Source organism: Adiantum capillus-veneris, chromosome 23, assembly GCF_014529385.1.
Source record: "Adiantum capillus-veneris isolate H3 chromosome 23, ASM1452938v2, whole genome shotgun sequence".
Classification (NCBI taxonomy): Eukaryota; Viridiplantae; Streptophyta; class Polypodiopsida; order Polypodiales; family Pteridaceae; genus Adiantum; species Adiantum capillus-veneris.
In genome coordinates this window covers 29,797,639-29,814,131 of record NC_140953.1, presented here as the reverse complement: position 1 = coordinate 29,814,131, position 16,493 = coordinate 29,797,639, and positions in this window count along the sequence as shown.

Here is a 16,493-nt window from a genome sequence, read left to right as displayed (position 1 = left end):
CATTCCCTATCATATGCCGCAGGAACCCCTCCCCTAGGCAACAACGACGTTGTTATTGGGGGGGGGCTCTTTTGCCCTCAAAACATTTGGGCCCTAGTGGGCGTGGGCACAAAGCCTTACGGCCCCGCCATGTCATCACTGTACTACAACCCCAACCGCCAGCGTGCAACACCAGGCTCTGCCTTACGTCAGCCAAAATGCCGTCGTTGCTCCCCCATGCACCACTATGCCACCGCGATCGTGCCTCACGCAGCCAGCGCAACACTCCACCATCGCCAATGCTCTCACTCTCTCTCTCTCTCTCTCTCTCTCTCTCTCTCTCTCTCTCTCTCTCTCTCTCTCTCTCTCTCTCTCTCTCTCTCTCTCTCTCTCTCTCTCTCTCTCTCTCTCTCTCTCTCTCTTGCGTATACTTTTACAAGGGGTCACACCTTGGCCTATGTATACCGAGTTGCGGCACCCTCCATGCTCATGTGGGTTAAACCCTCTGCCACGTGGAAGTCACTAGATCCACTAAGCCTTCAAAGGCTTTGCAAATTTTTCTAAAGAAAACTTCATGTATAGCCTTTTTGGACCCTTCTTCCCCATGCTCCTTTTTATTGCTCCCATGCTTGATGACCGAGCCGTAAAGCCGTATTGGATCTACCCCGTGTCAATCCTGGGCTGTGAAAATCTCACCGCTTTTTGACCCTTTTGAGCTCGCTATCCAAGGCTATAAAAAACAGACAAAATTATTTGCACCCAACCTCTCTAGCACCTGCAACACCTTCTACCTTTGAACTTAAGTATCTTGAGCTTCGGTGCCCCGTTTGACGAGCCGTTTAGACCAAATTCTAAAGCACATCGAACACTACATTCCAAGGCACTGGCTTGGCACTTTGGACACCTTCACCTGCTATCCCATTTGGGCTCATCTTTTGGCTCTTTTGGCCTAAAGAACGGCTTTAGACATACATTTCCGCTACCATTTGGCTGCCTAGGACCTTGGCACCTGCCCTAGCCTTCTACACTTCATCTACCTGCAGCCTTTGCTTGGCATAGACCCCTTTATATCTCGGACCAACTTTGGCTGCACCATCATTGCCCAGTCCCCTCGTCGATCATTTATGTTTGACCAAAAGCATATGTACAGAACTTCAAAACTGACACACCAAACTCGAAATAGAAAGCACTTGTAAAACCATAACTCTTTGTACAAACTATGTACAAAATCTCCTTTTTTTTTTTCTCACACACTGCATGATTTAGGCGGGTTGCCCACCCCCCTTGACTACAATTTGAAGCACCTCGGGCACTAGATCCCTTTCAAAATACAACTTGAGCCGCACACCTTTCACCCCAGTTCTTCAGAAGCTTTCCATTTGCTCTCACCAGCTGATAGGTCCCATTCGGAAAGTTTTTTTGCACTTTATACGGACCCGTCCACTTCTTCTTGAACTTCTTTTGAAATGTGAAATCCAAGTAGCTTTTGTAATTCATGACCAGGTCTCCTTCTTCTATCCTCTTGTCTAGCAAGTTCTAATTGAACTTGGCAACCCGCTTCTCTCTCTGCTTCACATAGTAGTCTGCCGCTACCTCTCTGTCCATCTGGAAAGCCTCCAAACTGGCTATCTGATCCTGTAGAACTCCTTATAGAGTGGCATTGATACGCCACATGCTCTTTAAAGCACCTAACTGTGCATGCACCGGCAATACAGCCTCCTTTCCATAGACTAGCTCGAATGGAGTGAAATTTGTAGCTACTTTATAGGATGTTCTATATGCCCACAGACACTTCTCTAAATTTATTTCCCACTCATCTTCCTGCTTGTACACGTACTTCGTTAACATTTTGATGATTTTCCCATTGGCACTCTCGACTAGACCATTGCATTGGAGGTTATAAAGTGAGGAAAATCGATGCTGAATTTTTAGCTTTTCCACTAATGAACTCATAAGCTTGCTTCTAAACCCCTGACCCCTATCAGAAACTAACACCCATGGAACACCAAAACGGAAACATATGTTGTTGAACACAAACTGAGACACCACATTAGCATTACTTCCTTCACAGCTTTGGCTTCGACCCATCTTGTAAGGTAGTCAATGGCTACCACCACATACTTTCACTGCTTGTAGACCTTGGGAGAGAGCCTATGGCATCCAGACCCCACTTCTTGAAAGCACTGTGTGCGATGATGGCACCTTGTGACTCCACTACGAGTCGTCTTTCACCTATAGTCTGACAATCATGGCACATCTTGCACCAGTAATGCACGTCCTTCACTATGGAAGGCCACCAAAAGCCTCTGCTCTAAGCACTCGAAACAAAACCTGTTCTTTGCCCTGATGCCCACTTTCTTTGTGGCATTGCTCCAACACCATACCTATCTTTTCTTTGTACAACACCCTCCTTAGCACTCCGTCATGTCCCTAGTTCATGAGATCCTCACCTACGAGTGTAAATTTGTGGGTCTTTTGTACCAGTCTTCTTTTCTGCAACCTGGACAAACCCTCTGAACACTGCTCTGTATCCCAAAACCTTCAATCTCTTTTAGAGTCTCTCTACCTGCATAAGTGGCTGGGGCCACATATAGACCTACAACATGCACATGTACTTTGCTACTTGCTAACTGATCCGCCTCTTGGCTTTGCTCTCTTCTCACATGCTTGAATTGAACCTCTTCAAAAGACTTTAGCATTTTCTTGATGGAAAAGAACCAATGATTCAAAGAATCTTGCTTTACCTGCCGTTGGCCTAGCAGTTTCTTGATGACTAGAAACGCATCTCCCTTCACCACCAACCTCGAAATGCTGAACTCTATACACTACTTCAAACCCAAATGCAGAGTGAGATACTCCACCTCGTTATTGGTGTGGACATCCTCCAGATCATACGCCTTCGAAAATATAGCTTTTTCATGTGGGTCATGTATTACCACACCTTCTGCTACTTTCTATACTACCCTTCGATACGCCCCAAGAAACCACATTGTAAAGGCGTTCTCTAAATCAACCTCCTCCTTAGCTTCATCTTGCACCACCCTTGGATAGGCTGGCAAATTGACTACTTTGCTGACAAGAATGTCCGCCAAGTGAGACCGACTTGTGTGATCTACCTTGAACTCGAGCTCGAACTCTTGTAGCTCCAACACCCACTTCATAATTCTCCTTCCTGGCTTCAATCGTAATACTACCTCGGGCAATAGATTGTTAGCTATCAACACAAAAAACTTGCGCACAATTAAATTCACCTTGAACTTCTTGCAAGCAAAGACTAAAGACATCACCCATTGGTCTGCTTCAGTGTAGGTAGCCTCTCCTGGGCTAATCGCCCTGCTCTCAAAGTATAACAACTTGTAGCTTCTCCCTATCTTTTGCAGTAAAATTGCTCCAATATCAATCATGCCCACCATCATAGACACATAGAAGTCGTTCTCTTGATTGGGAGGACACACCATTGGCAATTGACACAAAATTTCCTTGCCCCTATCAAAAGCTTCCTGAGCTTCCTCATACCACTCATAACCATGCACCTGCTGAGCTCTCTTTTCAAGAGGATGCACATATTGTGACAACATCCAAAAGAAACGTGATAGATACTTCAGCTTATGAACAAACAAAGCCAAACCTTGAGCATCTGATGGCAGCTCCATCAACACCAATGCCTTCACCTTCTTGGGATCAGCCTCTATACTATTTTGCAACACCACATGACCCAACAACTGTGCTCGGGGCTGTGCTAGCTTGCACTTCTTGGGGTTCAATTGACCTCCTTCTTCATCAAGCCTTTGAAAGCATAACCGCAACTTCAATAGGTGCTTTAATCTTAACCTATAGCAGCCTATATCATCCATGAAGACCCTGATAAAGCGGCCCAAGTATGGACCGAATACCATGTTCATCCAATCTTGGAAGGTGGAATATGCATCCACCAATCGAAACGGCATCCTGCGGGTAAGCAAAACAACCCCATGGAGGTATGAATGTGGTCTTTAAATGGTATCCGAGTGCAATCCCTATCTGAAAATACCCCGAGAAACCATCCATAATCGAGTATCTCTCATGTCTAGCTAACTGGTTTAGGATCTCGTCTTGAAACGGCAACGGGTAGTGATTTCTCTTGGCCGTTACATTCAGTGGCTCGTAATCAACACACACCCTCCATTTCCCATTCTTTGTAGGGGTTATAACCACTAGTGAGACCCACTCTCACTCTTTCATAGGGTATATGATGCTTGCATCCAACAACTTAGTGATCTGCTGCCAAAGGGCCTCCTTTTAGATTTCCCCTAGTCTTCTCAGATTCTGTGCTTTAGGCCTATGTCCCTCCTTGAGAACAATCTTGTGCTTTACCCCTCTTCCACCTCGCAAATGCTTGTATCCATCACAAACAGGTTTGGATAGGATTCACACAACTGAACATAACCCTCCTTCTCACCCTTGGTCAAGTTTTCACTCAACATAATTGAAACCTCCTCTCTGCTTAAACCAGGAGCTTGAGGTTGCATACCTTTTTCCTTAGGAGGGGAGTCATCTATGGTGACTCCGAATAAGTGTGCATCTATCTTCAGCATTTTGTCCTCACTCTCCTCTTCCTCTGTGCTAGTGTATCCTTCATCATAGTCTGTCTCTGTCTCGTACTCATAGATCGTCGTGTCGCCTTCATCTTTAACTGCTGCCATAGGATGAGAACTGATCTCCTTGGTCTTCAAATCAAGCACAATCTATCTTCCCTTTTCTTTGTCAGGCAACGTGAACGCTTTGCTCTCCCAATCCTGCTTAGCACCTATCACCAAAAGCCATGGTCTACCCAAAATGATCGGATAAGCATTATCTCCTGCCTTCATCACAAAAAAGTCTATCAGGCACTCTATGCCCATCACCTTGACCTTCACATCCTGAGCCACACCCAGACATTTGGCCTTAGTATGGTTAGCCATCCTCATGTGCACATTCAACTTGACTACTGCCTTGACTCCCGTCTCTTTCATGGCTGCTTTTGTCATGACGCAAACATGCACTCCACCGTCTATATAGGCCTATACTTGCATCCTCTTTTCTATAATATCATCCACTAGCGGAAGAACATCAATGGGGTTACCTATCCTCAGAGCCATGTTTTGCACCGCTTGCACATTCTCCTTAGCTCTCGGTAGCCTGGTGCTAACACTTGTGGACCACTGCCTCCTCAATTTTGGATTTAAAACTAACAACAGCTGACCAAAAGTAAGTCTCTCTCTTAACTCTTTCTCTCTTATTGGCCAAAACTTTGGCATCCTGCTTATCCACCCCAATAATATTTACTCCTGGCACATCGCCTCCATTTGGCAGAGCTGGCTACACAGGATTCTCCACCGCTTTCTCTCTTGGACCATTTAACTGCCCTTGACCTCGACCTCTACGTACCAAACAATGGGTAAATGCCTCCTCTCTTTGTGGCTAAGGACAATCGGGTGCATAGTGTCCCTCTTCTCCACAATTATAGCACCTACCTGGAAGCGGCCTTGCCCTGCCCCTTGCTCCTCTTAGCTGTCCTCTATCCATCACACTTAGCAGCAACTCCTACATTTGCTTGGAAAAATCTTGCACCATGCGTACCCAATTTTGCGGTACAATAGCTACACCTCGATTCCCGTGGTTTTCTTCATGTATATCCTCCCTTGGACTTTGCGGTCAAAGGGGGGCCATCGTTTCATAGCCCGACACACCCTGCTCTATCTTCTTCTTTATCTTTCTGCTCTTCGATCCTACAATTGCTACTGCACCATTGTAGTTTTCTGGGCTCTCGAAGTCGAGTTTCTCTCTCACCTTGGGGTGTAGACACGCCATGAATTTGTCCAGCTTAAAGTAGTCTCCATTAGCCAATTGCATGGCTATCTCTACTTCTGCCCAACACTCTTCAAAATGACAAAAAAATAGATTGAACTCTTCACTTACATCTTGCTTAAGTGCCTTCAGCTTTGCATCCATCTTGACTGACGATGCCTCCTTGCGAAAGTTGTGAAAAAACCTTGCCCGTAGAGCCGGCCATGCTTTCCTCGGCTCGCCTTCCAATGCTTCATACCATACTTTAGCTTTTCCACGCATCACCAAAGGGAATGTATGCATCTTGCTATCCTCATTCGGCATACGCAACGATAGCATATACAGCTCGAAATTCTGACTTCCACTTGTCAGGGCCTTCTTCACCTATGAAAATCCGTCCATAGCTTCTTGCTGCCATGACTTCCAACACAAAAAACTGCTTCTTTTTTATCAACTAGGAGTAATCAGTGTGCTCCTCAATGGGGGCACCAGAAGATGGAGAGGGGGAATGGGGGAACACTCCCGACACAAATAGAAGGGCCTCTCTATAGCTTAGGGTGTCCATAGCACCCCTATCCTCTCAGAAAACACCTTCAAAACACACTTTTCATTTAGCAGACTGCTGCCTGCTCAATTTCCACCGCTCACACACTCCACAAATCCACCACACAAAGCACACCCTATTGCCACGGTCTATCTCCACCCTTACACATGCACACGGTCGCTCAATCTCACTCTTTCACACAAAACACCATTGGTCCGAGGAGGCACACACTTCCACACAGCCGGCACAGAGGGGAAACATGAAAGCAGGAGAAAGAGAAGGGGGGAAGGGGAAACAACAACAAGATGGGGAAGCAATGGCTTGATTGCATTTCAAAATGCATGTACAAAGGCTTGCACTTCCATCACTATGGCCATTTTCAAAAAAAAGTTACAAAGGGTTAGCTTGTCGGAGAACTCCACTTTGCAGGCTTCAAATGGCACCAAAAAAACCCTAAATTTGATTAAAATTTGACTTTTATAGGGGGGGGCTTCAACTTTGGAAACTACCCTTTCATTGGCCCATCTGGCATTCACATTTGGCATCTTTGAGAGGAAGTAGCCGCCTTGCTTTCCTCTACTTTCTCTTGCTCTCTTTGCACTTGGGGGGGGGGTGGCATTAGCGATGTCGCTATTGCCCCCAGGCTTTTTATTTTTTATTACTTCTTGATTATTTTTTTTACCCCGTTGCGAGCTTAGCCTTGCAATCTCTTTTTTTCACCCTTTGACCACCTCTGTCCGGCTCCCACCTGCCTTCTCTCCCTCTATTCTCATTTGTCCTTTTGGTCCGGCCTCCCTCCTCTCTTTTGCTTTTGCTCGGCCAGCTTTGAAATGAGCTTACCTGGCGGCCCTTGAAATGGGCCCGCCCTTTGATCTCCCTTTCTTACGTTCTCTCTCATTCCCTGTCATATGCCGTGGGAACCCCTCCCCTAGGAAATAGTGATGTTGCTATTGGGGGGGGGCTCTTTTGCCCTCAAAAAACTGGGCCCTAGTGGGCGCGGGCACAAGGCCTTATGGCCGCACCACATCATCACTGTACTACAACCCCAACCACCAGCGTGCACCACCAAGCTCCGCCTTATGTCGACCAAAATGCCGCCGGTGCTCCCCCACGTGCCACTGTGCCACCAGGACTGCGCCTCACACCACCAACTGCGTAGCGCTCCACCAACTGCGTAGCGCTCCACCATCGCTAGCTCTCTCTCTCTCTCTCTCTCTCTCTCTCTCTCTCTCTCTCTCTCTCTCTCTCTCTCTCTCTCTCTCTCATACTTTTGCAAGGGGTCACGCCTTGGCCTATGTATCCCGAGTTGTGGCACCCTCCATGCTCATGTGGGTTAAACCCCCCTCCATGTGGCAGTCACTAGATCCACTAAGCCTTAAAGGCTTTGCAAATGTTTCAAAAAAAAACTTCATGTATAGCCTTTTTGGACCCTCCTTCCCCATGCTCCTTTTCACTGCTCCCATGCTCGATGGTCGAGCCGTAAAGCCGTATCGAATTTACACCGTGTCAATCGTGGGCCGTAAAAATCTCACCACTTTTTGACGCTTTTGAGCTCGCTATCCGAGGCTATAAAAAACAGAGAAAATTATCTGCACCCAACTTCTCTAGCACTTGCCGCCAATTTTGACTTGCTGTAACTTGCTGACCAAGAACTCGATTGATGCGTCGTTGATTTGTGCTACCTTACATGATGCACACTATCACCATGAACCTTGGTGAGGCCAAAAAGACGCCAGATGGCTCATCCTCCAGTGCGGGCAAGTGGGCACAAACCTGGCCCCCGAAAAATCTTCAACTGATCATAACTTGCTATCCCGAGCTCCGATTTGCAATCCGAGAAGACATCCATGCTCCATAATTTGAGCTCTACACATGCATCTACTAACATCAGCCTGTGCCACCTATCCCCAGCTCCCCTGTCCGTCGGGGATTTGTAACACCTTCTATCATTGAACTTAAGTATCTTGAGCTCCGGGGCTCCGTTTGATGAGTTGTTTGGATCGGCTTCTAGAGCACATCAAACACTACATTCCAGGGCATTGACTTGGCACTTTATACACCTTCACCTGCTATCCCATCTGGGCTCATCTTTTGGCTCTTTTGGCTTAAAAACCGCTCTAGACATACATTTTTGCTACCTTTTGGCTGCCTAGGACCTTGGCACCTGCCCTAGCCTTCTGCACTGCATCTGCCTGTAGACTTTGCTTGGCATAGACCCCTTTCTATCTCGGACCACCTTTGGTTGCACCAACAAGAACCAGGATCTTATTGATGAGAGTGAAGAAAGATCCTAATAACTCCCAGATGTTTACACATTTTAGTGGAGCCAAGTATCGTAAGCTTCAAGACGAAATGCAGATAGGAGTTCAAAAAATTGACCCAAGTGGTTATCTAGACATATACACAAGCTTGTAAACCATACAGGTGGTACATATGTAATCATAGTCATTATGCATGGAATACAGTGGTCAGATCTACAATTGAGATCCGTAATTAGGAGTCCAACGAATCAGCCAATACAAGCCAGTCTAATTGGAGAAACAGGTCAAAGGCAATAGAAAGGTCAATACATAGAAGTCTATAGCTTGATGCTTAGTGTTCTAGAAGAAGAACCCGACAACTTGGCAAGTATAGAAGCAGAGACTCCTCAACAAGAGCTTGAGATGACATAACCAAGTAAAATACCACTAGTCATGGTATATTGCTTAGATTATGGAAGAAAAGGTGGACATTCTTCAAAAAATTGTCTAAACAACAAGGACATAGAAACTACAAAGCGAAATAAGGATCAAACTAAAATGCAAAATTTGATGTAAGTGCATCTAACTCATCATTATTTATGCAATTAGATGATTTTGCAGTACTATTAAAAGCACCAGTAAAAGTGTTGCAAGTTCAAAATCAACATAAAGATGCACATACACATGAAAAGATTAAATTGAAACCATTTAATAAGAAATTCTTGTGTGAATTTAGTCAAAGCATTCAGTTATCATCAAAGGTCAAAAAGAGTGTTAAGTTTGCAAAAATGATTATGCACCCATAGCCACTAGTGTGCAATAATTCACAAGTCTAAGGGACACATCATAGCATTGTATGGCACTAGCTGACCAGTGTTTGAGAGACCCACATATCATCTCACAGAGTTATGCCTAGTGATAGATCAGGAAGGATGGTTCATTTCTTTGGAAATAATTTAGTACGGAACGTACTCTCTAGAGTTGAATAACATAACTTGAGTGAACCTAGAAATCTGTTCAAAGCCTAACTCTCATCCATCTAAAGTCAAGCTTTGATGTGTGACTAGACGAGCACGTATTATGATCAAACTGCATGCAGGTATGGATGATAGTCTAAAATCTATGATGCCTTGGGTCGTGAAACCACAAAATCTCATGTCATACAAGACCCATGGGATAGACAATATCACGGCGAAGATAATGCCATTTAAAGCTCAACTTGGGGAATGATTTTCATGTCCATGGAGATACATAAAAAACTATGCAGAAGGTTTGCAAATGCCAAACATCGACAATGCTACACATAGTATGCCTTCACCGTCTCAAAAGGTAAAATCAAACCAGTATCAAATAGTCTTGAGCCCATCTCAAGCTTTGTTGATCACCCTAGGAAGGGGGAAGCTAGAAACCTAGCAAGCTCATCTCATGTATCAAAAATTGCAACATCAATTAGAAGCCCTAAAACTTCTAGCCAGAAGACCCTTTCAAAGCAAAAACCATTGAAAGACCGTATGGTTGTTGGAAGTTTCCAGCTGACTCAGGTGCCCTTAGAATCTATTGACACATTCATGTATGAAGATCATCAAGGACAAAAGTTTTAGTTGACTTCCACAAGTCAAAGTGAAAAGCCGATGAGCCCAACAGTGTTCAATAAATTGCATGATACCAAGATCACATATGCTTTTTGAACCTATTTGAACAAAGTTTCAAATTGCTCAATTCCATATAGTAACAACAAAAGTTATAACAATTAACATCTTATTGGGAATGCCACTAGACCAAAAGGTTCTAGAGATATAGAGTGCAAACAAGATGCAGTCTTCAGAGACAACAAAGAATGAAGACTAGGACTAGTCACCCACACAAGATAGCACGCAGGAATATGGAGACCGATGTCAAAGAAAATACTATCTAAGATAATTCATCTCCAACCTACAAAGAGCTTAAAGAAGATCAAGCAATAGCTTATCAGCACACTCCCCTTTAAGTGAGAGGTTGTTGGGATAAAGGGGGAGTGTCGTACCTCTAGCCAACCACAATGTTCTCGATCACCCACTTACTTTCCCTTTTTCCTTTTTACATATACAAAAACAAGGAGCTCTCTCAATCTTTTGCTTGAGAGGTTAGCTCCACCTACATAGTCTCTAGCTTCTCTCTCTCTCTCTCTCTCTCTCTCTCTCTCTCTCTCTCTCTCTCTCTCTCTCTCTCTCTCTCTCTCTCTCTCTCTCAAGCTCGGTGTGTAGATCACAAATCTAAAATCTCCACTAAAATCGAAGATCACATGTAAGAGTTATCGAAGGCCAAAAATCATAAATTTGTCCACCCCCTTTTTAGGGGGGAAAGTGCATCCTTTGAGCACTCTTACACCTCTTTTACACACCCACCATTCTTGCACACATGGTGTGCAACAATTTTTAAAATTTTAATCACCTTCATAATCTCATGGAAAATAAAGAGGCCCTCTTAGACTCCATTCTCTTCCTAGTGCTTGTCTCAAGACCACCGAAGGGTGAAATAGGGCACCCATTCTTTATTCATAATCCAGGGTGGAAACCCATCACCCAAAGTTCGGGGTGCCCATACACCAAATTAGTTTCCCATACAACCGGGTGGCTCCTAGGATAAAAACCATATCCTTACTTATATATAAACATCAAGACATGACACGGAGTAGAAACACATCGTTCATGGGGTAACCAACTTATTCATGGTTGAAAATCCATCATTATTCATTAATTTATACCAAGGAGTCGAAGGTGTCTTGAGACAGGTTGGCTTAAGGATGATCAATCATACCTTTCCTAAATCAACCAGCCTTAATCCTAACAATTCTTTCTTACTTTACAAACAAATGTACGTTGGTTTCTTGGAAGATGCCTTTCTGTTTTCATCCAATTTCACTTTTACTAATTCCTTACACCCTCTTTTTTGTATGCAATGTTAACTTAAAGAAGAATTTGAATTATTAATTTTAAATTATAATGAAGGCCCACCTGGACTCATCGGGCATTTGTTGTAGTGCTAGGACCTGAATTCTTTCACCAGTAGGCCTACTACTAGGCCCGGCCTCATCGTTGTGCGACGCCCTAGCCCTCTTGGGAATATTACCATCTTCATCAGATTGATGGTTTGCTCGGGTCCTCTTTGGTGCCATGACTTCTATCCTAAAAAAGGACGTCTATTTATTAGGTAAATCATCAAAAACTTGACTTTATCTTTGTATTGAATCTAATTCCTCTTTTTTTCCACCAAGTGTGAGAGGTACCCAACCCTACGACATCAAAGTCAAGATGGGATCCTTGATATGTCTCTTGGCCTACTAAAAATGAAAGTCTCTTTTGGCCCTTTAACTTTCGTAGTTGGGCTAAGGTATCGTCCCCCAACACTTTTTTCCCCTACACGAGTGAGGTCACATCCGTTGGTGGACTCCTCTTCCAATGAAGAAGTTTTCTAACGTTTTTTTTAGTGCACAAGATAGATAGTTACCTGACTGATCAGGTCAACTCAACCATGATTGACAACCTTAGTCAATCCCCACTTACCACCCCACACTGACACTTGATACTTTTGTTTTCTAATTATTATCAAATTCTTTTGACATGTAAAATAACGGATTCCTTTTAATCTTTCCCATATAGTAGTTCCTTCAATCAAGTATTAAAGAGATCATTGAAGAGCATTCTTTTAGAAAATAGACATCTTTAAACTTAAGACAGGGTACTTTCAATAAAAAACATTGACCATTATAACCATTACCAATACTCTTCTTGTCTCAAGACCACCCAAGGGTGAAAAATGACACCCATTCCTTATTCATAATCCAAGGTGGAAACTCATTACCCAAAGTTCGGGATGCCCTTACACCAAACCAGTTTCCCGTACAACCGGGCGGCTCCCCTAGGATACAAATGGTATCCTAACTTACATAGAAACATCAAGACATGACACAGAGTAGAAACTCATTGTTCATGGGGGTAATTTACATATCCATGTCTTGAGACAAGTTGTTTTTATGCTGATCAATCATACCTTTTCTATTTCAAATAGCCTTAACCCAACCAATTTTTTCATACTTTACAAAAAAATGTACGTTGGTTTCTTGGAAGATGACTTCTGTTTTCAGCCAAATTCACTTTTACTAATTCCTTACACCCTCTTTTTTGTATGCAATGTTAACTAAAGGAGAAATTGAATTATTCATTTTAAATTATAATGAAGACCCACCTGGGACTGATCGGGCATTTGATGCAGCGCTAGGGCTTGAATGCTTTCATTAATAGTCCTACTACTAGGCTCAGGCCTCATCGGTTTATGACGCTCTAGCCCTATTGGGAATATTACCCTCTTCATCAAACTGAGGGTTTTCTCGCGTCCTCTTTGGCCATGACTTCTATCCTTAAAAATGACGTTTGTTTATTAGGTAAATCATCAAAAACTTGACTTTACCTTCGTATTGAATCTAATTCCTCTTTTTTCTCACCAAGTCGAGATGGGGTCCTTGATAGGTCTCTATACCTATTAAAAATCAAAGTCTCTAAACAAGAAGAATCTAGGGAATAGACCTTTACCATTGGCAATGGCTTGGGACTATAGTCCTAGAGAATACATAGTCTTGTCTCACAAGCGAAAACGAGACAAAAATCCTAATAGTCCAAAACTTGCCAGGAATAGCACACCTACACTAGAAATGCTCGATGTTGATTAATATAGGAATTGTATGCTCATGTGGATATTATGCTATTCCAATATTGGGGAAATTTCTAATTATCCCATTTGATCTTGGGGGCTACTAAAGTGCAACTTGCAGATTCAAGGATATCAGGTATTTTCTTGTAGAAGGTTACTCAGCACTAGGTTTTATTTTTGGAAACAAAGAAAAGAGTTTTGGGTTTTGTGGTCACTGTTAACCCTCATGGACACCCTATCACCTTTGACGGACGCATATTATTTATTTGATTGAGTCATGGATCGGGCTTGTCGGTCCAATAGGTGTGTAGGTGATCACCAATGAGAGGCATACCACTTATCTTATTTTTACACCAGTTTTGCAATGAACGGCCATTGTGGGCATCCATGTGTGAATGGGCCAAACTCTTTTAAAAGGTCCATTTGACCTAAAAATTCTCATTCTTTGAGGTGTAAGCTAAGAAGTTCTCTTGCTCCATCTCTATTTCCTTCTCCTTCGTGTATGTGTGTGTGTGCTAGAGAGAGAGAGAGAGAGAGAGAGAGAGAGAGAGAGAGAGAGAGAGAGAGTGATCGAGCATTGTGGCGACATCGGTGGCAGCTCCTTCTTCTTTGCAGCATAGGATCCTTCATGACGGAATCATTGAGAGGTGAGTGACACACTATTGTTCTTTGAGCTTTCTAGGAATCTCTAGTTGTGTGTTTACAGGCTTTTGAGGCTCGCACATAGTGCACAGGCAAGTTCCTTGCCTTCAACACGGATGGCAAAGCGTACATTTTTGGCATCGCTATCGGGGACAGCCTTGCATTAAGCTTGAGGAGCACTCTGTGCTACCTCTCCTTTATTCCATTTGTTTTTTCGCTTTTTGTTGAGTTGTGTGAGAACTATTAAGTGGCTGCAATGGGCAGATGAGCATGTTTTCTGCTGACTACTATTAAGTGACTGTAATGTGCAGTTTAAGCAGGTTTTTGTCAGATTTTGTTAGTGGTTTTAAGCTGTATTAGTGTTGCATTATGCTTTTTTTTGTTAGTTTTGCAAGATTTGCATTGTGTAGGTGTTAGTAGAGTTGTTATGAGTTTAGACAGTGAGAAGTAGAGTAGATAGTGAGTAGAATAGTTGACTGAGTGTGAATGTGCAATTTTGTGTTAGACAATTAATTAGCTGTTAATTAGCTGCAAGGGGGTTAGACAGAGCTCCTAGGAGTTTGTTGTGTGCATGTGGGAGGTTGGCGTCCACGTGGCCACATTATCCTAAGGAAAAACTAAAAACAAAAAAAAAACAAAAACAATAACAAAAAACAAAAAATAAAATTTTTTCTTTTATAAAAAACACTCGAGAATATTGAGACAAAAAAGAATCTCAAAACTTAAATTTAGAAAAACTTTATCCTTAAAGGAAGGGATCGGGATCATTTCCCCAAGCCCAAGCCCAAGCTTGCCTAGGGCTCAATCCTCAGACTTATGATATACTACTCACACTACCTTATATATAAAGACTAGGATCTCAAGTGAAGGGAGGGCATGTGGGACAAGTTTCTCAATCCCTCCACCATCCCCTTCACACTCACCCTTTGGACTTACTAATTCTAGCCCCTTCTCCACCTAAGAAAAGACTAGTTTTAGGATTCTGAGGGTTGTACGTAGCCTAATCGAGGGTTGTAAAGCACGGCTTGTCCCTCTAGCCAAGATTCTTGTTTTGAGCTATTGCACGCCATATTCCGTGGCTCGATTAAAAAAAGGGATCAAAAATACAAAAAAATTGGGTTGTAAACACATAAAAAACTAGGTGAGCGGCCTTCACGGGCACTCAACAACACCTCTAGAGTGTTGAGGTCACATGCACCTACGCTTTGGTCATGTGCTAGAGGACGAGCACATCGAGAGTGTCTCCGTTTATGTGAGCGCTCATTATTCCTCCACCTTAGGCTCTAGGCCCTCAGCAGGAACCCAAGGTAGTACCACTCAAGACCCACATATTGCGTCTAGTGACTCTTCCTCTGACTATGATGTCATGGAGCGTTACCTGATGCCTAATCTTGATAGCTCAAGCCAAGACATGCATGCCATGGACCCACGGTCCGGGTTGAGCATGCTTAGCCGCTTGAAGGAAACCTTTAGTAGAGCCACCTGCTCCGAACATGGAGCTAACGATGTAAATGAGGGGAGTGGGGAAGTAAATTCGGCATTCATGACCAATGTAGATCCCATGCTCCTAGAGAATGTGCACATGAATACTCCATTCATTGCACCCCCTGACTCTTTAGAGCTATTCCCCTCCGAGGTTATATTACCTGATGGTAGGAGACTTGGTGAAGTGCAAGAGGTTGAACGGTATATCATTGCGGCTAGGGAAAAGGAAATCGAGAGCTTACCTAGGATAGAACAAAGGAGAGAGTTAAAAGAAAAATCCCCTATGTCAACATCCATGCCAGGCGAGCAATCAAGTGCTCCCAAATTAGCGACCACTAAGGGTCAACCCATAGAGAGTCATATTGCTTCTAGTTCAAAGGACACCCCTAGCACCTTAATCCTAGATGGAGTGTTCCTAAATGAGAACTGGGAGTACAAACTACAAACAAAAACTCTAACCGACCTATACATAGGTCACACCTATCACGTGGGTTGGTTAGATGTTCTACAATCCACAACGGGCTTCTAGTAGAGGAACAACAAAGAGTTTGTGAGGTCGTCCATAGGGTTATTGAGCTAGAGAGACAAAACAAGGGAATCCACATGCCTTCAATGGGTCTCATGAGATTCTTGGATACAAGGAAGGCTAAACAACCAACCTTATCGCAAATGGAGACTCCCTCGATAAGTGCGATGGATCCTCCATCTGTTATTTTGCTAGGGGTCGTAGTGAAATCTGAGCCCACAAGTGATAGCTTTACCTTTCCAGGTCTAGCTCATGTTTCCCTTGATGACACCATGGCTACCATGCCTACCCCAATGATGGGAATGCCAAGAAACACGCCATGGACCTCATCTGTTAGTAAAGCTACCGCTACATGGTAGCTCAATTCCTGCAACTGTACCTACAAGTGTGTACCAATCGTATACACCTATGGGTCCTTGTACTCATGTAGCTCCTATCCCTCTCATTGTTTCAAAAACCTATGCTCCACAACCACAACACCCAAGATCTTATTTCAATGGGACCATACCGGCTAGCATTAGCATGTCACATCCAATGTCTCCTATGCCTAGGGCCACACATATGAACTTTGGGCCACCACATGGCA